Raw genomic sequence first — 25,060 nt, 5'->3', positions numbered from 1 at the left:
AGCAAATATTCCATTGGAATATTTGCTTGGTTTTTAAATGGTTTTATTCTTTATTGAATCATCAGTACTGTGATTATTAATATACCCAATGTTGAATAAAGATTTTTGTTTTTCTTTTTCAAACTTTGCTGTGGGAGGTGCTATTTTTTAAGGGCTTTCTTCCTCTACCATATAATAAGAAAAACCGGATGTGGCCTTTAAATTGCTTCCAAAATGTTTTTTAGGGTAAATGATGCATGTAGTATCATGTTTTTTTGAAAGGGAAACACTAATTTAATATTTGGTGGACATAAAATAAAAAAAAGGCTGCAAATTAACATCAGAAGTCAGCAGGACGAGGTTCCAGACAGCGGTCGACGGTCATGCAGCCCACATTGTGTCCAAAGTCCAACCGCACAAGTGGGACATCGACGTTTTCAGCTCTGACATCTCCAAAAAATTAAAGCTATTGTAGTGGCATGATAGCTGGTGGCAGGCTATTGTATTTGTAGTTGCGTGATAGCTTATGGCAGGCTATTGTAGTGGCGTAATAGCTGGTGGCAGCAGAAGAAATAATTTAGTGTGGACCCTGGTGTTGGTGGGTACCACAGACAGGAGCAGCAGCAGGATGAGTAGGTCGATGCAGCTATTGGAGTGGCGTAATAGCTGGTGGCAGCAGACGATGTAGTTTAGTGTGGACCCTGGTGTTGTTGGGTATCACAGACAGGAGCAGCAGCAGGAGGAGTAGGTCGATGCAGCTATTGGAGTGGCATAATAGCTGGTGGCAGCAGACGATGTAGTTTAGTGTGGACCCTGGTGTTGTTGGGTACCACAGACAGGAGCCGCAGCAGGAGGAGTAGGTCGATGCAGCTATTGGAGTGGCGTAATAGCTGGTGGCAGTGGCAGCAGAAGAAATAGTTTAGTGTGGACCCTGGTGTTGGTGGGTACCACAGACAGGAGCAGCAGCAGGATGAGTAGGGCGATGCAGCTATTGGAGTGGCGTAACAGCTGGTGGCAGCAGAAGGTATAGTTTAGCGTGGACCCGGATGTTGGTGGGTACCACAGACAGGAGCCGCAGCAGGAGGAGTAGGTCGATGCAGCTATTGGAGTAGCGTAATAGCTGGTGGCAGCAGAATAAAGTTTTTGTGGACCCTGGAGTTGGTGGGCACCACAGACAGGAGCAGCAGCAGGAGGAGTAGGTAGATGCACCCTGGCAGTGGGAGCAGCACAGGCAGCAGAAGAAAGGAGGAGGAGGAGAAGAAGTGTAACGCGTGGCAGGCAGCATAGATAGTTCACCATGGCACCTAGTTTGTTGGTACCACGCAGAGGCGGGACAAGGTCCTCCAGCACCCAAGGCTGAGACACCAAAGTGCGCCCCTCCATCCCTGCCAACCGAGCCATCAAACACTGATTGCTATTACACTAAGAGGCACCACAGGGCCCACAACCTCCCCAAAGCCTTATCTGGCTTTCAGTCACTGCCAAGTATCCCCTTTTCTTATTTCTTTCTGCTTCAAACACAATTAGGAATAACAGCTGAATGAATTCTGCACCCCCTCCTACACTGCGCCCTGAGGCTGGAGCCTCTCCAGCCTATGCCTCGGCCCGGCGGCTCAGTAAAACATTAGGAGAGGTTCCACGAAGCGGTCATACTGCCGCAGTTGGGGCCTCCCCACAACTCGGACAGCACGGACAACTCCAAAAAAATTACACAGCAATTGTGTTTACATAGTTCACCATGGCACCTAGTGTGTTGGTACCACGGCTGTAAAAAAATTTGAACCAGGCTTTTAACTCAAGATGGAGCCTGGAGGATGTGGTGGTAAAGGGTGGTAAGGCAGGCATAGTGATTTCCAGCCACTTCATTTCCCCCTTTTGCCAACAACAGGGGCCAGGAATTCACCAACCACCCAAGCCTGGTTGATTTTGAGAAACGTCAGTCTGTCCACAGACTGGGTGGACAGATGAGAGCGCTTCTCGTTAACCACACCACCGGCCGCACTGAAGCACTTTTCGGACAGCACGCTGGAAGCGGGGCAAGCAAGGACTTCCAGGGCGTACTGCACCAGCTCGCTCCAAATATCCAGGTGCTTGACCCAGTAATCCAAGGGGTCCACAGGGGTGTCGCTCTCAAGGCCGCTGTAGGACCCCATGGGTCTGATTCACAAAGCGGTGCTAACAGTTAGCACGCTGGTGAAAAGCCCTTTATCACGCCTAAACTCAGTTTAAGCATGATAAGTTTAGGCGTGATAAGTTTAGGCGTGATAACTATAGCACCAACTGGGTTAGCACCGCAGTGCACAGCTGATCAAAAGTTTTGCGCTAGCAAAGTCTTGTGCACTTCGCATAGAGTTTAATGACGCTGCTTTGCGAGCGGGACTTGGCGTGCGGGACTTTGCGCGCAATCTAAACTTATCACGCCTAAACTTATCACACCTAAACTGGCTTTTCACCAGCGTGGTGCAATGGTTATCACGCCTAAAGTCTCTAACTGGGTTAGCACCGCTTTGTGAATCGAGCTCCATATAGTCTGCCACCATCCAGGTCAGGCGCTGGTTCTGGCTTTGAGAGCCAAATGCTGCTGCAGGCACCTCCTCACTCGGCAGCTGTACCGGCGTGTCATACAGCGCCTTTGTGAGAGACAGCAGGTTTGATGGGCGCCTGCTGCTAATGGACACAGGCACCTGCTGCTGTGCTGGCTGGACTGTGACAGTGGGGGGGGGGGGGGGGGGGAGTCTGGAGAAGGCTTCCTCCAAGCGCCGAACCAGGGACTGCTGCAACTCCCTCATTTGGCGCACAGGGTCTCCTCCTGCAGGCAGGAACTGATGCAGCTTCCCCTTCAGCCGTGGGTCCAGCATCAGGGTGATTCACATGTCCTCCCAACGCATTTGTTTGACCCTTGGGTCCCTGCGCAGGCACTGCAACATGTGCGCTGCCATGGGGAAGAGGGCTGCCATCTCTGCTGACACATGGTCTTCATCGTCACCCCCAGTGCTGTCCTCCTCCTCTGATTCCTGAGCCTCCCCCTGCTCTCTCCACCCCCGCACCACTGCAGCTGCACTCGGCTGTGCCTCCTCCTCCTCCTCAAGGTCAGGGACCTCCAACTCCAAGTTCTCAACCTCCTCCTCCTGCCGCACAGAGGTGGACTGTGCAGGTGGCTGCTGCTCCTGCTGGATCAAGGCTGCCTCTCCCACTTCAAGCAGAGCATCGAGGGCCTTGTGCAGCATGCACACCATGGTCACCCACTCACAAACCGATGCACGGTCCCAGCTGACCATGTTGGTGGCCTCCAGGAAGGGTGCCAGGACCAAGCACAAAAGCTGCATTTTTCTCCAATCAGCACTGCATATGATCTCTCAGAGGTGGGTGGTGCTGGTCCCGAACACGGTGGCATTGTGGTGGCTTTGGCCAAGTAACAGTTGACAGCCTGCCTCTGCTCAACCAGACATTCCAACATGGCCAGAGTGGAATTCCACCGTGTTGGAACGTCTATGATCAGACGGTGCCGTAACAGGTTCAGCTCCTTCTGCACGGCTTCCAGGGCCACTGAGGCACCGCCCGAACGGCGGAAATAACCCACCGTTTTCTGTGCCCCTTTCAAAAGTGGGTCCATCCCCTGGTAGGTGCGCAGGAATGTCTGCACCACCAGGTTCAGGACGTGGGCCAGACAGGGGATGTGAGTGAGGTCTCCCCGGTGGATGGCAGCAACCAGGTTGGCCCCATTGTCGGACACCACCTCTCCGACTCTGAGGCCTCTGGGGGTCAGCCAACGCCTCTCCTGCTCTCGGAGTTTGGCGACGGCGGGTTTGCCGGAGGGTGGAACTGGAGCAGAGGAACCTGCTGCACTTCCCCTGATCCTGCTGCGGGGTGGCACCACCCACTGGCTTGATGATGCTGCTGTCCCCTCCTCACTCCCTTCCACCAAACTGACCCAATGAGTGGTAAAGGACAGGTAGTGGCCTGCCCCGAACCGGCTTGACCAAGAGTCCATGGTCACATGGACCCGCTCCCCCACCGCATGATCAAGCCCATGTTCCACGTTGGCCATCGCGAAGCGGTGTAGTGCTGGGATGGCCGTTCGGAAAAAATAGTGCCGGCTGGGGACAGGCCAATCCGGCGCTGCGCACTGCAGGAGTGCACGCATGTCGCTCCCGTCCTGCACAAAGGAATATGGGAGGAGCTGGGAGGACATGGCCCGTGCAAGCAGGCCGTTAAGCAGGCGGATCCGGCGGCTGCTGGGAGGCTGAACCCTGACTGCAAAGGACTCGGTCAAAAGGGTCTGGTGGTGCTTCTGGCTTGCACAGGAAGCTGAGGAGACCACTGAGGACTGGCTGCCTGAACAGGCCTCCGTGTCAGCAGGAGTGGCAAAGGGGGTTCTGGTGGTGGTAGTTTTGGCAGGAACACTGCCAGCGCCAGCTTCCTTCAGCCTCTTGAACTCCTCATGCTCAATGTAATGTTTATTTGCCTGGTGGTTAATGAAGCTGGAGTTGCCATAGTTGGAGGGGTTGCAACCTCTGCTCAGATTCACCTGGCACACGTTACATGTGAAAAGCTTGCTATCTACTGACTGCAGATCAAAGAACTGCCAGATTGGGGATAAAAATTTCCCCATACGCCCTGATTGGGCTGCTGCTGCTGGTTTTCTCCCTGCGGTGGTTGGGGCCTGGGGTTGAGTTGTGCGGCTGGTGGTAGCGGCTGAAGATGAAGCAGCAGGCTGTGGGTCCCGCATTCCATGCCCACTGCTGCTCCTGCCAATGTCAGTGATGCTGATCCTCCGTGACAGACACACTGACATATCCGCCTCCTCAGACTCAAAGCTAACATCCCCCTCCTGTGGATGGTAGTCTTGGTCCTTCACCTCATCATCATAATTATCAGCATCATCATACTCCCCCTCCTCAAACAACTGCTGGGATGTTGCGGACCCCCCCCCCCCCCCAACTCCTCTTCTGCTGACACATCAGGCAAGGACCCCTCCTCAACAATCACCATCACCATCTGTGACTCCTCCACATATCCCCTAGCGCCCAGAATATCCTCCTCAAAGTCAGTGGTAACAGCCCTGATTGCGCTTGCAGTGGGTAGGCTGCCCACTAGAGTCAACATGACTGACGAGTCCCCATGCACTGCTGCTGGGCGGCTGCTGCTGCTCCTGCGAACAGGAGTGGTGGTGGGGGTGGAGCTCTGTGTTTTAGAGCTGGTGGTGCCCTGCTCATCCACCATTAGCTGCATCACAGGCTCGGCGTCTTTCTCCTCCAATTTGCGGCGCCGACCCTGCTGAAAATCAGTGCATCCACGGCCAGTGGCTACCGGCAGAATGGACATTGGTGCGGTAGAACTGCTGGCGGTGACGGTGCCAGCGTTCCCTCTTTTCTTAGCCTTGCTCTTTCCCCGGGTGCCAGTTCCAGCAGATATGATAGTACAAGTTTGTGTGATGGATGATTGATGAGATAAATGTGGGGTACTTGTACTTTATTGAAATCAGGGTAATTGGTGTTGGACTTTAATAGCACTGAGTGTCAGACAGCATAGTAGGAGACAGTGTGCACACAAACGTTCTAGACTGTCACACACACTGGCACTCAGCACAGACAGCAGCACTGCAGTAACCTGTAGTAAGATAACACAGTACCACTCTAACAACTAACTGCAGTACTAACTACACAATAGCACAGTAATCCTATTCCCTAAACTATACTGTAGCTATTAAGGCTAATAATAATACTAATAGTTAATAGCTAAAGGCTAATAGCACAGGGCTGGCCTGTGTGCACAACAGCACACACAGACACAGACAGGACCTAGAGAGCTGCTGCAGCCTGCAGCAGCAGCACAGAGACTGACACACACACTAACTAAAATCACAACACAACTAGCTATCTACACAACAATACAACAGTGGTATAGTACAGGTGTTAGGCTGCAAAAATGCTGGGCTTTTACACAGGAAATGCACTTGCTTTAGCCAAACAGCCCTGGAGATCTCCCTCAGTGAGCAGTATCAAAGCAAAGACGACTATTTCCATCATGGCCGCCGCTTTATATACGGGGGGGGGGGGGGGCTGGCCAGAGTTCCCCTCTGTGATTGGTTGCTAGTGCTTCTGCTGGGAGCCCTCTGATTGGCTCAATGACATCATTTCCTTAGTTACAGTAATCGGATCCGGATATCCGGGTATGCGGCCAGAAATCCACATAGTGCAATGCGGATTTCAGCTCAGGTATCCGGAATCCGAATCCGGTCGGATAGCAGTAAAAAGTTCGCATGAGCATCGCTGGCCCCAATCCATACAGCTCGAATTGTGAAAGAATGGCACGAGGAACATTCTAGTGAAGTGGAGATCCTCATCTGGCCACCACAATCCCCAGACCTCAATACAATTGAGCATTTATGGTCGTTATTAGAGATTCAAGTAAGCAGTCGATTTCCGCAGCCATCGTCTCTAAAAGAACTGAAGGGTGTTTTAACTGGAGAATGGGCTAATATTCCTTTGGAAACAATTCACAATTTGTATAAATCGATACCTTTGGGAATTGAGGCTGTAATTGCCACAAAAGGTGGACTTACACCATATTAAAATATACAGAATTGTGTTGATTTTCAAGGTATTTCCATTATTTTGTCCAAACCCTGTAAGTGGTTCCTGCCTGAGTCAGATTACAGTGTGACCCTCACTAATAAAAAAATTAAAACTATGAAACACTTTCCTAGCAGAAAATGGCTTCTGAGAGAAAGAAAGAGATAAATAGGGTCAATGGGTCATATATTTTAGCTCTGGCATACTTCAATGAATGTGTCATTGAGCAAAAACAAAACAGTAAAAACTTATAAAGTAGATTTAAATATAAATAGCTGTGGAATATATTAAAAAGTCATTTTTAGGAGGAGGATAGATACAATTGTTTATTTTTATTAGTTTATTTTGACCTTGGGTGTCCTTTAAGAGAGGACTCTGAATACAGTTTTCTGAGGGATTTACATGACAAGAACCCTGCAGATTCTTACAATCCCCAAGAAGACATATGCAGAATTATTACCTATGTTTGTATTTATATTTAACCTTTAAGCTCTACCTTTGGTTAGACAGGCCATATGAGTCCATTGCGCGTCTACACAATATATTGATGTAGCTCAGAGGTAGCTAGCTAGGCCAACAACCAGCGAACTGATTAGTATCAAGGCCAGTGAGTGAATGTAAAAAATAAGCCTTTATCTAATGGGCATTACTGTAATCAGCTGCACACAATACGGGACACAGTGCACATAGCGAGGGACACACAGCGCTCTGCTTATGCCGGGGACACTGGGGGTGCAGGGACACAGAGGATCTGTCTGCCTTACATTCTGTTCTGGTGGGCGGCAGCATGGTGGTAAGCCTTTATCTAATGGGCATTACCGTAATCAGCTGCACACAATACGGGACACAGGGCACATAGCGGGGGACACACAGCGCTCTGCTTATGCCGGGGACACTCGGGGTGCAGGGACACAGAGGAGCTGTCTGCCTTACATTCTGTTCTGGTGGGCGGCAGCATGGTGGTAAGCCTTTATCTAATGGGCATTACCGTAATCAGCTGCACACAATACGGGACACAGGGCACATAGCGGGGGACACACAGCGCTCTGCTTATGCCGGGGACACTCGGGGTGCAGGGACACAGAGCAGCTGTCTGCCTTACATTCTGTTCTGGTGGGCAGCAGCATGGTGGTAAGCCTTTATCTAATGGGCATTACTGTAATCAGCTGCACACAATACGGGACACAGGGCACATAGCGGGGGACACACAGTGCTCTGCTTATGCCGGGGATACTCGGGGTGCAGGGACACAGAGGAGCTGTCTGCCTTACATGCTGTTCTGGTGGGCAGCAGCATGGTGGTAAGCCTTTATCTAATGGGCATTACTGTAATCAGCTGCACACAATACGGGACACAGGGCACATAGCGGGGGACACACAGTGCTCTGCTTATGCCGGGGATACTCGGGGTGCAGGGACACAGAGCAGCTGTCTGCCTTACATTCTGTTCTGGTGGGCAGCAGCATGGTGGTAAGCCTTTATCTAATGGGCATTACTGTAATCAGCTGCACACAATACGGGACACAGGGCACATAGCGGGGGACACACAGCGCTCTGCTTATGCCGGGGATACTCGGGGTGCAGGGACACAGAGGAGCTGTCTGCCTTACATTCTGTTCTGGTGGGCGGCAGCATGGTGGTAAGCCTTTATCTAATAGGCATTACTGTAATCAGCTGCACACAATACAGGACACAGGGCACATAGCGGGGGACACACAGCGCTCTGCTTATGCCGGGGACACTCGGGGTGCAGGGACACAGAGGAGCTGTCTGCCTTACATCCTGTTCTGGTGGGCGGCAGCATGGTGGTAAGCCTTTATCTAATGGGCATTACTGTAATCAGCTGCACACAATACAGGACACAGTGCACATAGCGGGGGACACACAGCGCTCTGCTTATGCCAGGGACACTGGGGGTGCAGGGACACAGAGGATCTGTCTGCCTTACATTCTGTTCTGGTGGGCGGCAGCATGGTGGTAATCCTTTATCTAATGGGCATTACTGTAATCAGCTGCACACAATACGGGACACAGTGCACATAGCGGGGGACACACAGCGCTCTGCTTATGCCGGGGACACTCGGGGTGCAGGGACACAGAGAATCTGTCTGCCTTACATTCTGTTCTGGTGGGCAGCAGCATGGTGGTAAGCCTTTATCTAATGGGCATTACTGTAATCAGCTGCACACAATACAGGACACAGAGCACATAGCGGGGGACACACAGCACTCTGCTTATGCCGGGGACACTCGGGGTGCAGGGACACAGAGGAGCTGTCTGCCTTACATCCTGTTCTGGTGGGCGGCAGCATGGTGGTAAGCCTTTATCTAATGGGCATTACTGTAATCAGCTGCACACAATACAGGACACAGTGCACATAGCGGGGGACACACAGCACTCTGCTTATGCCGGGGACACTCGGGGTGCAGGGACACAGAGGAGCTGTCTGCCTTACATTCTGTTCTGGTGGGCAGCATGGTGGTAAGCCTTTATCTAATGAGCATTACCGTAATCAGCTGGACACAATACGGGACACAGTGCACATAGCGGGGGACACACAGCGCTCTGCTTATGCCGGGGACACTCGGGGTGCAGGGACACAGAGGATCTGTCTGCCTTACATTCTGTTCTGGTGGGTGGCAGCATGGTGGTAAGCCTTTATCTAATGGGCATTACTGTAATCAGCTGCACACAATACAGGACACAGGGCACATAGCGGGGGACACACAGCGCTCTGCTTATGCCGGGGACACTCGGGGTGCAGGGACACAGAGGAGCTGCCTGCCTTACATTCTGTTCTGGTGGGGGCAGCATGGTGGTAAGCCTTTATCTAATGGGCATTACTGTAATCAGCTGCACACAATACGGGACACAGTGCACATAGCGGGGGACACAGCGCTCTGCTTATGCCAGGGACACTCGGGGTGCAGGGACACAGAGGATCTTTCTGCCTTACATTCTGTTCTGGTGGGCAGCATGGTGGTAAGCCTTTATCTAATGGGCATTACGGTAATCAGCTGCACACAATAAGGGACACAGTGCACATAGCGGGGGACACACAGCGCTCTGCTTATGCCGGGGACACTCGGGGTGCAGGGACACAGAGGAGCTGTCTGCCTTACATTCTGTTCTGGTGGGCGGCAGCATGGTGGTAAGCCTTTATCTAATGGACATTACTGTAATCAGCTGCACACAATACGGGACACAGGGCACATAGCGGGGGACACACAGCGCTCTGCTTATGCCGGGGACACTCGGGGTGCAGGGACACAGAGGATCTGTCTGCCTTACATTCTGTTCTGGTGGGCAGCAGCATGGTGGTAATCCTTTATCTAATGGGCATTACTGTAATCAGCTGCACACAATATGGGACACAGGGCACATAGCGGGGGACACACAGCGCTCTGCTTATGCCAGGGACACTCGGGGTGCAGGGACACAGAGGATCTGTCTGCCTTACATTCTGTTCTGGTGGGCAGCAGCATGGTGGTAATCCTTTATCTAATGGGCATTACTGTAATCAGCTGCACACAATATGGGACACAGGGCACATAGCAGGGGACACACAGCGCTCTGCTTATGCCGGGGACATTCGGGGTGCAGGGACACAGAGGAGCTGTCTGCCTTACATCCTGTTCTGGTGGGCGGGAGCATGGTGGTAAGCCTTTATCTAATGGGCATTACTGTAATCAGCTGCACACAATACAGGACACAGGGCACATAGCGGGGGACACACAGCGCTCTGCTTATGCCGGGGACACTCGGGGTGCAGGGACACAGAGCAGCTGTCTGCCTTACATTCTGTACTGGTGGGAGCAGCATGGTGGTAAGCCTTTATCTAATGGGCATTACCGTAATCAGCTGCACACAATACAGGACACGGGGCACATAGCGGGGGACACACAGCGCTCTGCTTATGCCGGGGACACTCGGGGTGCAGGGACACAGAGGATCTGTCTGCCTTACATTGTGTTCTGGTGGGCGGCAGCATGGTGGTAAGCCTTTATCTAATGGGCATTACTGTAATCAGCTGCACACAATACAGGACACAGTGCACATAGCGGGGGACACACAGCACTCTGCTTATGCCAGGGACACTCGGGGTGCAGGGACACAGAGGAGCTGTCTGCCTTACATTCTGTTCTGGTGGGCAGCAGCATGGTGGTAAGCCTTTATCTAATGGGCATTACTGTAATCAGCTGCACACAATACAGGACACAGGGCACATAGCGGGGGACACACAGCGCTCTGCTTATGCCGGGGACACTCGGGGTGCAGGGACACAGAGGATCTGTCTGCCTTACATTCTGTACTGGTGGGCGGCAGCATGGTGGTAAGCCTTTATCTAATGGGCATTACCGTAATCAGCTGTACACAATATGGGACACAGGGCACATAGCGGGGGACACACAGCGCTCTGCTTATGCCGGGGACACTCGGGGTGCAGGGACACAGAGGATCTGTCTGCCTTACATTCTGTACTGGTGGGCGGCAGCATGGTGGTAAGCCTTTATCTAGTGGGCATTACTGTAATCAGCTGCACACAATACGGGACACAGGGCACATAGCGGGGGACACACAGCGCTCTGCTTATGCCGGGGACACTCGGGGTGCAGGGACACAGAGGAGCTGTCTGCCTTACATTCTGTTCTGGTGGGCGGCAGCATGGTGGTAATCCTTTATCTAATGGGCATTACTGTAATCAGCTGCACACAATACGGGACACAGTGCACATAGTGGGGGAAACGCAGCCATTACTGCTCAGCCTAAAAACATATATTGCAGTGGCTGGTAGACTTAGGGGCGGCACAATCACATCAGTATCTGGTACAGCACATTATGCACGGGGGAGGGGGACACACAGAGATCTGCCATTGCCATCAATATATGTCATGGCTAACAACACAAGATGGGCCAACATCACTCCGCACATGGGGGGTACACAGAGGTCTGCCATGCATGCTGCTCCTCTCTGGATGGGGAGGGGGGATCTTTCCTCGCACAGCCACAACTATACATGCATTTCTGTGCATTGTCTGCTGAGCTGAAGCAAGTGAGTGTGCAGAATGTGGCTCACATACCATTACATGTATAGATCTGCTTACAGTATACAGTAAGGCTCTGGTCACAGTGGGTCTTTGTAGCATAACAGCCGAGGTTTGCCACACTGCAATGCACCACCTATGTGATGTTCACAATGCAGCAGGTGCGTTGCAGTGTAATGGTGTGCAGCATTGTAATGTACTGCATGTGGTGTGCTGCTGCATATGCTCGGGTCAATAATTTTTCCCATGTTTTTAGGTATAAGTTGGGCATAGGCTTTAACTCGAGTATATATGGGGTAGATGCTGAAGGTCTGCGAGCATACGCTACAGGTTTCAGGAAATCCCAGATTAGTACCGTGTAGCAGTGAGCAGGTTCAGGTGTCCACATAGCTGCCCCTGAATTTTATAGTCTCTGCTACCACTGAGGTGTAAAGCAGAAGAGACCCGAGCCTCAATGTACTGCAGTGACACCCAGATGCCCTGTGGCCAGTGCAATAGTCCACTCCTGGGCTGACAATGCTTTAGCTGTAACTGGCAAAGCACAACAGTGCCTCTACTTTATGAGAACGCTAAGGAGCGCTAACCTTCCACAGAAGCTGCTGGTTAATTTCTACAGATGCACTATAGAAAGCGGTCTGACCAACTGCATGCCGGCCTGGTACACCAGCTGCACCAAGGCTGCCAGAGAAGCCCTGCAGCCAGCTGTAATACCAACAGAAGTCATTATCGGCACTGAACTACCATCACTGGGAACTCTTGTGCAGTAAAACCCCCATTATCCGGCACCAACGGGGATTGCCAAATGCCGGATAAGTGTAGTTTCTGGTTGCTTGAGGATCAATGTCAAAAATAGGCCCAGCTAAAAAAAAAACCAGTACTATACCCCACACTATATACCAAACTGAGTATTAACCACTTGAGGACTGAAGTGTTAAACCCCCCTAAAGACCAGCCTATTTTTTTTACATAATTAGCCACTGCAGCTTTAAGGCCAAGCTGCAGGGCCGCACAACACAGCACACAAGTGATCCCCCCCCCTAACAGAGCTCTCTGTTGGTGGGGTCTGATCGCCCCCCCAGTTGTTTATTTCTCTATTATTTTTTATCCTTTTTTTTGTTTATACCCCAAACCCCTCCCTCCCCTCAGCCGGCCAATCCTAGCGATCGGCTGTCATAGGCTTCTGCCTCTCGTCCCCCAGTGGGACAGCCATGCTACACGGCTGTCCCCAGTACAGCGCTGCTACTGATCGCAGTGCTGTACTTAGTTAAAAGATGGCAGTTTCGCCGTCTTACAGTCTCCCGAGCGGTGATCGCCACTCAGAGACTGAAGGCGGTGTGAAGCTCCGCCCCTCAAGCAGGAGATGCGCGCGCAGCCTGCTTCAGGACCGGCTCCAGGACCTGTCGCCAATTGGTGTTAGGCAGTCCTGGGGCTACCGGCGCGTTCACGCCCATTGGCATGAGGTAGCTAATGTTGAAATACAGTAATTTAAAACCAATTAAGACAAAAGAGACTTCCCTTAATGTAACAGAGGTTTATTACTGCATAAAGAACTGTACAAGATGTATGCATCCTGCAAGGTCAGAATTTTTCCTTCTGGTTGCTGAGACTTCTGGATAACTGTATAATGCTGGGCATACACGGCACTTTCTGTCCTTATCAATCGAGCCGCTGATGGGCTCGATTGATAATATCCAACAGGTCCAATGACCTGCCGGATAGACTCCCCGCTCGAGCGCCGGCGGGGACGAGCGGGAATTGATCCACGCAGACGACCGGGGATGCGCCGGCATCGAGCCAGTGGCTCGATCCACGCATAATTGCATCCAGAAACATGCCGTGTATGCGCGGCTTAAGACTCGCTGTATGAGAAGGGCCAAAAACATTATCAAGGACAATGCTCAACCCAGAAATGCCTTGTATGAGCTCCTTCCATCAGGTTGACGTTTGCATCAATCTGCATACACACAGACAGACTGAAAACTAGCTTTTTCCCATCTGCCATAAACTTGTTCAACTCTGAATCCTCTCTGAAATAATTAACACTGTGTACAAATTGTTTAAATACTTGAAATATCTGGCATACTTGTATAATTCCTCCATTTCCACCTTTGTTACTATCACTATGTGGTTAGTTCTTTAAGCTTAAGTGTGCTTCATTAACTTAATGGGCGCTCCCTGTATAATTAGACCAATAGGCTTCCTGTCACACGACAAATAGCCTATTGGGCCAATCAAAGTGCTGGGATGTCATCCTGTGAAGCCAGGGGCTCAGGGTGGGTTCAGTGGCGTGCCCGTTAAGCTAATGGAGCATGCGTAAGTTTGCAATACCATAGCATAGATTGCGCTGGAGATGTTTACCTTGCGCTCCTGTCATTAAGCTGCACTGCTTTAGCATTGGCAACAGATAAACAGACATTGGCAGACAAAACCAAGAACAATAGTCAAGTAGTGTAGGTGGAAAACATTTACAGCATGAGGGTAATAATACACCTGGGCAGGAGATATTGCGTTACAGAGATGCTAGGAGGGTGCTGCACCCCTGTGGTGTTTGGAGGACTAGAGCGAGCGCAGGGGAGTCTCCGCTGTCTGAGGGGTAGGATTACCGCAGGAGGGTGGGCTCAGCAGAGGAGGGATAGAGTTCAGCAGGAGTGTGGGCTCAGCAGGGGAGGGATAGAGTTCAGCAGGAGGGCGGGCTCAGCAGGGGATGGATACAGTTCAGCAGGAGGGCGGGCTCAGGAGGGGAGGGAGAGAGTTCCGCAGGAGGAACACCTGAAGGTGCTGCTACGCCTCTTTGCTCTAGAGGAGATGATCCTATAAAGGCGGCCCGATGGGAGGAGCTCAAAGAAGTGGTTGCCTGGGTGGGAGGGGTCACGCAAAATCTTGGTGGCGCTAGACCTCATTCTCACCGTGTGGAGATCGGGAGTTGGCAGGGATGATCCAATGATCTTCTCCACAGCGCTAATCACTCTTTAGAGTTCGTACCTGTCGCTGGTAGAGATGGCCCAAACTGTTCGCCGGTGGAAAGTTCCTGGTGAACTTGGGCTGTTGACTGTAAAACAGAGACACAGAGAGAGGGAAATCTCCTTTCCTCAGTTCAGTCTGGATGAATGAGAGCTTCTAATATCCCCACATCTGCAGCTCACAGCAGGTAAATAACAATGTTATATAGAACTTTCCTGGAGTCTCACATTCTTATTTTCACTTTGAGGAGGTGTTATCCTGACTTTGAATTATGCACAGCAGTAAAATCAGTGTGATGTAAAATCTGGTTTATTCAGCTCCCAGCAAAAACAAATAATGATCATTTCAGCACTCTTGTGTTATCAGAAGTGTTTATTCAGACAGATAAAAGTGTTTTGGCTTTTATTTACTTTTCAGGAGAGCCATGGCTGCATATGACAGCAGATCCTTCCTCGTTTGTATAGATAAAGCAACTGGTTTATTAACCATTACATTGGAATTTAAAAAAGTGAACACAAAGCAAGTTCTAACAAGGAACACCAAGAGCCCCAATAGTGTATTATGTACTGGTAAATGGTTTCTAGATAGAGTCAGTGTTCTCCCCAGGCCTAATTAAGTGGGCGGGCCGCTCGGCTGATTTGAATGCCTGCCCACCTGCTTTCCTGCCCGTTTAACTAGAAAAAAGTGGTGCTGTAAAACTGCAGCCATGAGCACTTCATTGCTATCAGCGGCCGTCTCAGACATTACCGAAAGCCTCCGCTATATACACTGCAGGAGACTTCTCTGCCTGTGTGACCTCCTCCTGGTACAGTGATTGGCTGGGCCATGCTCTGCATACTGCGGGAGTGAGCCGAGTTCCTAGTCCCTCGTGGAGAGTGTCCGCTTCTCCCTAGTACAGTGTTTCTACTCTGCTGTTTGCTGGCTGCCTGTGTCTGCAATGCATTCACATGTGCAGGCAGCTCAGCTAGTGGAGGCGGCTGTCCGATACACATCTAGTGTGATAGCGTAGTGCAGGCAGACTACTCTTGTGGGGGGGGGGGGGGGAGGCTCTCTGTGTGGAGAAAGCCTGAAGCTGCGGGCAGATTGTCTCTCACACCCAGCGAAACCAATGTGTTCCCTCTGTCCTGGGCTGGCTGCATGAATGTCAGCAGCCAGTCCAATCCCTTCCGAATCCACACAGCTCCGAGGCTGACTCAGAGCACAGATAACATCAGGCAGTGCACGGCCTTGAGCTCTGCTGCCCCACCCCCCTCTCCAGCTTCTCTTCAATACAAGCTGCTCTGATGCCGCTCTGATGCTGGGAGAACTGCACAGGAACTGGTATGAGAGCTCTGTGTCTACTAATGAGCAGGAGCAGTTTTTATCTGATATATTTCAGTCTGCAGAGCTTTCAAGCTATAGGGGACCTGGGAAAACAAACAAACAATGACTGCAGTCAGCTGCAATTTAGATAAGCTGACTTGCTGGAGATGGAGGATGGTGCTGAATGCTGTCTGTGTCAGAAGTGCTGATATACCTTACTTGATATACAATTGTAAAAAGTTGGCCTAGAGCAGTAAAAAGCGCAAATCTGGTTGTGGTAGTTGGGCAAAGTGTTAAAAGTTGCCCACTGATGCAAAAAATTAAATATGGAACACAGATCCTGTGTTGAAGGTGTGTGCAGGCGGCTTGAAAGGGCAGTGTGTGGGTGGGGAGTGATTATTGCAGAGTTCACATGCATGTAATTTCATATGGATGTTTACTGCTGTGGTCCAGCGGTATTGCAGATAATTTAGTATAATACTGACCCCTGTACACTATCTGCAATACCCCTCTACACCAGCAGCAAATAACATGCATATGAAAAGCAAAAATCCCCCCCTCCCCCCCTTTTGAAATGCAACAAACACCCTTGTATGATACGTGAAATTAACCGACATTAAATGCAATGATCACCCCTAGTATGAAATTCAACTATAACTGTGACAAATATTCAGTGTTCTAATCAGGCACTTTTACAGGGGTGCTTCACCCAGCTAATTTTGGTAAGCACCGGCTGTCATCGTTTTTCCTCCTCACCCTTTGCGGTAAGCAGAGTTGCATCGGCCCTGAATTCCGCACCCCCACCCGGCTACTTTTTCATGCCACCCGGCTGGAAAAAATTTCTGTGGAGAACACTGAGAGTAAATATTAATACTCACAAACCAGGGTTACCATTAGGCAACCACTGTAAAGGCAGGTGGGGAGATTTTCCTGACCCCACTCAGGAATAAGAAGTCGCTCTCTGTAGATGAGAAAAAAGGGGGTTCAACCCTCCACCCAGGGTGGACTCAATATTATGCAGAAGAACACAGACGCCAAAAGGATAAAAGGAAAAATGAGCTTAAAAACCAAATTCCTCTTACCTCTTCCAAGTAGACACACAACGACTGTAGTAAACACAGTCAATATATTTTATTTATGAACTCCAAATATGCAACGCGTTTCGCAGGTTTGATCCCGTTTCATCAGGCAATAACAACGGAGCAATAGCATATGTGGTCAGTAGAGGAGCCAGGCACCTCTGTTGCATATTTGGCGTTCATAATTAAAATATATTGACTGTCTTTACTACAGTTGTTGTGTGTCTACTTGGAGGAGGTAAGTCCACCACTACCTCCTCTATTTACCAAGAATATGTTTTTTAAGCTCATTTAGCTTCCTTTTATCCTCTTGGTGCCTCTGTTCTCCTGCATAACAAAGCAAGTTCTAACTAGGCTCAGTACTATATGTACCCATATTTATCTCATTGTGTCACTTCAGTTCAGGGACTTTAACACTTTTATAAACCAACGCACTGAGTAGCATGATAAAATCCTCAGCATTCAGTGTAAATATGGTTAAAAAAAAAAAAGAAGAAAAAAACAAAAACATGTATCAGAACATTTGTGGCCAATACATTTTCCACACTCAACACAAGTGTCTGATAAGCTGTGACTTATGTCAAAAAGATTTCCCACACTCAGCACATGAATAGGGCTTCTCACCAGTGTGAGATTTTTTTTTTATGTTGGAGAATGATTGATTTCCATGCAAAACATTTCCCACACTAAGCACATGACTAGGGCTTCTCATCAGAGTGAGATCTCTCATGTTTGACAAGAGTTGATTTACTCACAAAACATTTCCCACACTCAACACATGAATAGAGCTTCTCACCAGTGTGAGATCTCTCATGGCTAACAAGATGTGATTTCTGAACAAAACATTTCCCACACTCAGCACATGAATAGGGCTTCTCACCGGTATGAGATCTCTCATGTTGGACAAGGTCTGATTTCCGTGCAAAACATTTCCGACACTCAGAACATGAATAGGGCTTCTCCCCAGTGTGACATCTCTCATGATAGACAAGGGTGGATTTCCATGCAAAACATTTCCCACACTCAACACATGAATAGGGCTTCTCACCAGTATGAGATCTCTTATGTGTGACAAGATGTGAATTAGTCACAAAGCATTTCCCACACTCAGCACACGAATAAGGCTTCTCACCACTATGAAATTTCTTATGTGTGACAAGATATGATTTATCAGTAAAACATTTCCCACACTCAGCACATGAATACGACTTCTCACCAGTGTGAGATCTCTCATGTGCGACAAGCTCTGATATACAACCAAAACATTTCCCACACTCAGCACATGAATACGATTTCTCACCAGTGTGAGATCTCTTATGACTGACAAGCTCTGATATACACCCAAAACATTTCCCACACTCAGCACATGGGTAGGGCTTCTCACCAGTGTGTGATCTCTCATGCCTGACAAGATTTAATTCCTCAGTAAAACATTTCCCACACTCAGCATATGAATAGGGCTTCTCACTATTGTGCAATCTCTCATGCCTGACAAGTTGTGATTTACTCCCAAAACGTTTCCCACACTCAGCACATGAATAAGGCTTCTCACCAGTGTGAGAGCTCTCATGACTGTTAAGACTTACTTTATGACCAAAACATTTCCCACACTTAGCACATGAATAAGGCTTCTCACCAGTGTGAGAGCTCTCATGACTGTTAAGACTTACTTTATAACCAAAACATTTCCCACACTCAGCACATGAATAGGGCTTCTCACCAGTGTGAGATCTCTCATGTCTGACAAGATTTGATTTCTGAGTAAAACATTTCCCACACTCAGCACATGAATAGGGCTTCTCACCAGTGTGAGATCTCTCATGAAAGACAAGATTTCTTTTATGCTTAAAACATTTCCCACACTCAGCACATGAATAGGGCTTCTCACCAGTGTGAGATTTCTCATGAAAGACAAGATTTCTTTTATGCCCAAAACATTTCCCACACTCAGCACATGAATAGGGCTTCTCACCACTGTGAGATCTCTCATGTCTGACAAGACTTGATTTCCACGTATAACATTTCCCACACGTGGAACAGGAAAAAGACCCTCCAGCAGGGGGAGAGCTGTGCTGGGTATGAGGCCCCTCAGGGTTAGACAGGTGAGGGGAGTCAGGGGGGATATTTGGGGTAACCAGGATATCTGCAGGAGACTCTTGTCCAGTGACATCATCATCCGTTGTACAGTCTGTGGATACAGAGAGACGAGTCTCTGAGAGGTTCCTGATGCCGGGACTCTGCGCTGCAAATAGAGAAACATCATCACTTCCTGTTAGAGAATTCTGAGGGGAGGAACAATTATCATTAGTGATGAAAGGAAAGAGGATGGTCGGCACTGCTGTACAACTTCCTTTATTTGGCAATGTGCAGACAAGTAGGCTGTGTGTTACATCATCACCTCACAGTCCATAAGAAGAGACTAAACACGTACCGGTGCGGGGGTGGATAATGGTGGGTGCTGGTTGCTGGGAGCCTGACGGCAGTTTCACACACAAGCGCTTCTTCAGAGGTTATGACAAGGGGGGCGGGGCTATATCTGCTCTAGTTGGAGAAAGTGCGTTACTGTAATAATAACCTGCAATCCAAGATTACAGTGTGGGGAGGTCAGGGAGAGCGAGGCCAAACAACACGGCCGCTATTCCTAATGGAATTACAAGTCCTGCTGCAGGAGCTGATTATACAAGCCACTAACATAATATTCCATGATGAATATAGGTCAGGCCATGCAGAGCAGAGAATCTGGCTGACCTCATCCACATATACAACAAGGACTGCCTGATTAGGGGAAGCTGGGGTTAGGGAGGTTTAACAGTTATTTAAAACTTAATCTTTATTTTAATGTAAAAGAAACAGGGAGATTGGCCATTAGAGGATGGGCAACAGCGACATTCAGGGAGAACTGGGGAGGAGATTGTGTCTCAGAAGTTCAGCAGAATAGGTGCCGTATCTATTCCTGACTCTCTCCTCTCTCACTTCAATTCAACAGTCACTATTTACATGCTATAAAATACAATGGGGTTGATTCACTAACTATAGCGCTGCCAAATAGCCCGACTAAACTACTGTTATGAGCGCATTTACTATTTCCTCTGTGCACACTACACGCGCTAGTGGCAGCATAGAGTACGTTACTTGGCAATGGGAGTTGCCTTGATTTGCCGCGCGGTAGCGATTTATTGCTCCTGCAATATTTCACTAAAGCATCTGCGTGCACAGAGGAAATACTAAGTCACGTGACGTAGCATGCACAGAGGAAATAAGTTGTGCTGCTCTATTAGCGTTCGTAACATAAGTTTAGTTGCGCGTTAGTGAAGTTTGTGTTTTATAGCATGTAAATAGTAACTGTAGAATTGAAGTGAGAGAGGAGAGAGTCCGGTATAGATACGGCACCTATTCTGCTGAACTTCTGAGACACAATCTCCTCCCCAGTTCTCCTTGAATGTCGCTGTTGCCCATCCTCTAATGGCCAATCTCCCTGTTTCTTTTAAATTTAAATAAAGGTTACTTTTTATATAACTTTTAAGCCTTCCTAACCCCGGCTTCCCCTAATAGCCAACAGCGCTATAGTTAGTGAATCAACCCCAATGGCCACAACTCATTAAGATCATTCTGGTGATAATAAGGCAAGTGGAAACATCACCACACATCAATCTGTATTTTAAGTGTTAGTTCACTAAAGAAGCTTGCCTTATTAACATGTAGTGATAAGCTTTCACAGTGAGAGTGCTGTCTTATCACTCCAGTCCTTATGTTTTCACCTTTGTAGGTATTCTCACATGCAGTAGGTAGGGAGGGGAGGAGAACACACAAGGAGGATATAGCGCCACCCACTGCTGGTGTGTGTGTGTGTGTGTGTGTGTGTGTGTGTGTGTGTGTGTGTGTGTGTGTGTGTGTGTGTGTGTGTGTGTGTGTGTGTGTGTGTGTGTGTGTGTGTGTGTGTGTGTGTGTGTGTGTGTGTGTGTGTGTGTGTGTGTGTGTGTGTGTGGTGTGTGTGTGGTGTGTGTGTGGTGTGTGTGTTCTCTCTCCCTCCCCCCTCTCTGTCTATGATGCTGAGCCGCTTACTTGGTTGCCCATGGTAAAGGCCTATTCTGAGTGGAACCTGTCCTGTTAAACCTTTGTATGGCCACCATGCTGCAGCTCAGTGTCAGAATGTTGGCAATCGTCTTATAGCCTAGGCCATCTTTATGTGGAGCAACAATTCTTTTTAAGCTCCTCAGAGAGTTCTCTGCCATGAGGAGCCATGCTGAGCTTCCAGTGACCAGTATGAGGGAGTGTGAGAGCGATAGCACCAAATGTACCACACCTGCTCCCCATTCACACCTGAGACCTTGTAACACTAACCAGTCACATGACCTCAGGGAGGGAAAGGGCCGGAACCAATTCCCTTCCTCTGCTAAGTTCTCTCCTAGGACATCATTTTTTTATGTTCTGCTTAAAATAACTTCTCAACACTCTGCAAATGAAAAAAGAACTGTAAAATTATTTTGTTGGTAACTTAAAAGGCCATTTATTGATAAGATATGAAAATATCACCAAGGAGAAAACTTAGGGAAAAAAAGTGAATTGGATTGGGCCCTTAAAATGTCTAATTGTAATTTTGACATTTGTCACTTAGGGGTGTCCTCACTTTTGTTGCCAGCGGATTAGACATTAATGGCTGTGTGTTGAGTTATGTTGGTGGGACAGCAAATTTACACCATTATACAAGCTGTACACTGACTGCTTTACATTGTATCAAATTGGCAGATTCATGAAATTCTGGTAATATTACCACACATACTGAGAGGAAGATGATCTGTACTGTGCCCAGCAGGGACATATCTGTTAGTCAGTGTAATAAGGCTATTAAATATCTAATGTTTATCACTCACCAATTCCCATCTCTGCAATAATGTCTTCCTCCTTAGATGTCCTCATCATGTCCCCCTCCTCCATAGTCTGCTGATCACTCCTCACATATGTCTCTTCTTCTTCCTGTTTACTTGTCCCCATCATGTCACCCTCCTCCATAGACTGCTGATCACTCCTCACATACGCCTCTTCTTCTTCCTCTTTCTTTATCCCCATCATGTCACCCTCCTCCATAGACTGCTGATCACTCCTCACATACGTCTCTTCTTCTTCCTCTTTACTTGTCCCCATCATGTCACCCTCCTCCATAGACTGCAGATCACTCCTCACATATGTCTCTTCTTCTTCCTCTTTACTTGTCCCCATCATGTCACCCTCCTCCATAGACTGCTGATCACTCCTCACATATGTCTCTTCTCCTTCCTCTTTAACCACAGCACTTACATGTATCAGTTCTCCACCCTAATCACACAAAATAAGAAGCACTTTATTATGTGAACACAGATAACAGCAGAGACCACAGGAAACAATGTCACATAGTTTGGGGTCTCTAATGACACTCAGTTCCACCTACCTGATAATAGTGGGGGGTAGTGGGATCTTCCTTTAGACAATCCCGGGAATAAAGAGGACCTGTACACCTCTCCGATGGGTTTCCATTACTGGATCCATCTGTAGGAGACACACACCATGACTGAATACTACGGGCTCAATTAACTAAGTGTTACCACATTGAAAAGTAAATATTACAGACTAGTGAGGTAAATTACCGGCTTGTGCGGTGAATACCTCCAAAATGTCAATTCACTAATATTACAGCATTCGGTAAAACAAATAGAATGTTGGGTATTTTTAAGATCTGGCTGGACCTGTCAATAATCAGAAATCAGCATGTGGTAAAATTGACAGACTAGGGAGAAAGCCAATAGGAAGAGCCACCTGGTCCTGCTACTCACCTCATTTGATCATATGCATTACCGGGTGGGACATCAGAAAGATAAACAAGATACAACAGCAGGAGACATTTACAGAGGCTTCCCTGTATCCCTTTAGACATGCAGATCTATATACTGGTACACAGAAGAGGCCCTTTACTGGCATAGACATCTAAAGGGATGCAGGAAGCCCTTTACTCTCTAGTAAGCTGTCACACAGGAATGGGTTATGCAGACACTTGTAGGAGAGAACATCAGCTTGCTGCAGAGACCTCCTCCACAGCTGTGAGACTTCTGCATTACCGAGCAGGTCTTACTGAACTGAAGCAGAATTTCTCAGTACATTACCTATTAAAGCATGAGTGACAATCTGGTGCACTTAGGAAAAAAAAAAAATCTACAATACAGAAAGCGGTATTTCCCCAGCCTTTTTTTTTTGCTAAACAGCCCTTAGTGAATTGTCTGTTTGTGTTTATCTGATGAGGGGGATCTAGGAGGACCCCAAGCACTGCTTTCTCCATTACAAGTAATAAAGAATCTCCTCTTACCCGGTGATGTGAGGGGCGGCTGATTCTCCATCATGGCTTCCTTATAGAGGTGCTTGTGACCTTCTATATGCTGCCATTCCTCCATGGAGAAATAGATGGTGACATCCTGACATCTCATAGGAACCTGACACACACAATGATACAGTCACCACCCAGACACACCCCTTGCTGTTACTGGATAATGTCCCATAATTCCCAGTACCGCTCACCTCTCCTGTCAGCAGCTCCATCATCTTCCTGGTGATTTCCAGAATCTTCTGCTTGTTGTATTCCTCAGATATCAGGGAGTGAGGTGGGGGCACCGTGATGGTCACATGATCACCAGACTTCACTGGAGGAAAACGCTATATGGAAAGACCAACATTAATGTCACATAATCTCTCAGAACCCTCCTCACCTCTCCAGTTAGCTGTGTGCTGTATTAATAGAGATAAGAGTGATGTCATGTGACCTCCCAGAACTCTCCTCACCTCTCCAGTCAGCAGATATATGATCTCCAGTGTGAGGTTGAATATCCTGTCGGTCATGTGACTCTGGTCCTCCTCCATCCTCAGTGATGTGGTCATGTGATCTGTACAGGATGCTGCTGCCTTTGGATAGATAATAAGGGGAGGATAATCTAGGTTATACGGCTGTCAGTGGTGAAACTGCCAATACAGGATCCCCCTCCCCCAGCCCTCCCCATTGCTGTCACTTGTGGGTGGTGGGGCCATGCAGAGTATTGCAGGAAAGCATAATAAGCTGGTTTATAGCTACCTGTGCACTATACTCCCAGTGTGCTGCAGTCCTGTCCTCCCTCTGCCTCCTCTCCAGCTGGCCTTCTCTCCTCACATCCCCCTCCCACTGTTACCATTCCTGTGATGTTACAGCAGTGCTGGTAGTGGTAGATGGATGAGGATATGAGGAGAGGCAGAGACTGAGGCTAATGGGAGCAGAGGACTGGAGCACACTGTGACAGCTAGCTATAAACCAATGTAATCCTTCCAGTTACTACTCTGCATGGAGGTGGGGGAAGGGAGCAATACTGGAGTGTGGGCATGGCTATACTGGGGGAGAAATGGCATTACTGGGGTGGGGGACATAACATACTGGAGGATAATGGCAATGCTGGGGACATGGCTATACTGGGAAATAAATGGCATTACTGTGGTGGGGACATTATATACTGGAGGATAATGGCAATGCTGGGGGACACAGGGGGACTTGGCTATACTGGAAAAGAAATGGCATTACTGGGGTGGGGGACATTACATACTGGAGGATAATGGCAATGCTGGGGGACACAGGGGGAGGGGCATGGCTATACTGGGGGAGGAATGGCAGTACTGGGGTGAGGGATATTACATACTGGAGGAGACTGGCAATGCTGGGGGACATTACATACTGGAGGATAATGGCAATATTGGGGGACACGGCAGGACATGGCTATACTGGGGGAGAAATGGCATTACTGGGGTGGGGGACATAACATACTGGAGGATAATGGCAATGCTGGGGACATGGCTATACTGGGAAATAAATGGCATTACTGTGGTGGGGACATTATATACTGGAGGATAATGGCAATGCTGGGGGACACAGGGGGACTTGGCTATACTGGAAAAGAAATGGCATTACTGGGGTGGGGGACATTACATACTGGAGGATAATGGCAATGCTGGGGGACACAGGGGGAGGGGCATGGCTATACTGGGGGAGGAATGGCAGTACTGGGGTGAGGGATATTACATACTGGAGGAGACTGGCAATGCTGGGGGACATTACATACTGGAGGATAATGGCAATA

The 25,060-nt window shown here is 48.9% G+C and overlaps 1 pseudogene; it reads right to left on the bottom strand.

Annotated features, from left to right (window-relative positions):
* LOC137537236 (zinc finger protein 208-like) overlaps positions 1-23,860 on the bottom strand; it is a 145,933-nt pseudogene extending 122,073 nt beyond the window's left edge.
* Between the last annotated feature and the right edge of the window lie 1,200 nt (positions 23,861-25,060).

The sequence above is a fragment of the Hyperolius riggenbachi genome, chromosome 10 (genome assembly GCF_040937935.1).
Source record: "Hyperolius riggenbachi isolate aHypRig1 chromosome 10, aHypRig1.pri, whole genome shotgun sequence".
NCBI lineage: Eukaryota > Metazoa > Chordata > Amphibia > Anura > Hyperoliidae > Hyperolius > Hyperolius riggenbachi.
The sequence above is the reverse complement of the archived record's forward strand: the minus strand, read 5'-3'. Positions and strand labels throughout refer to the sequence as shown.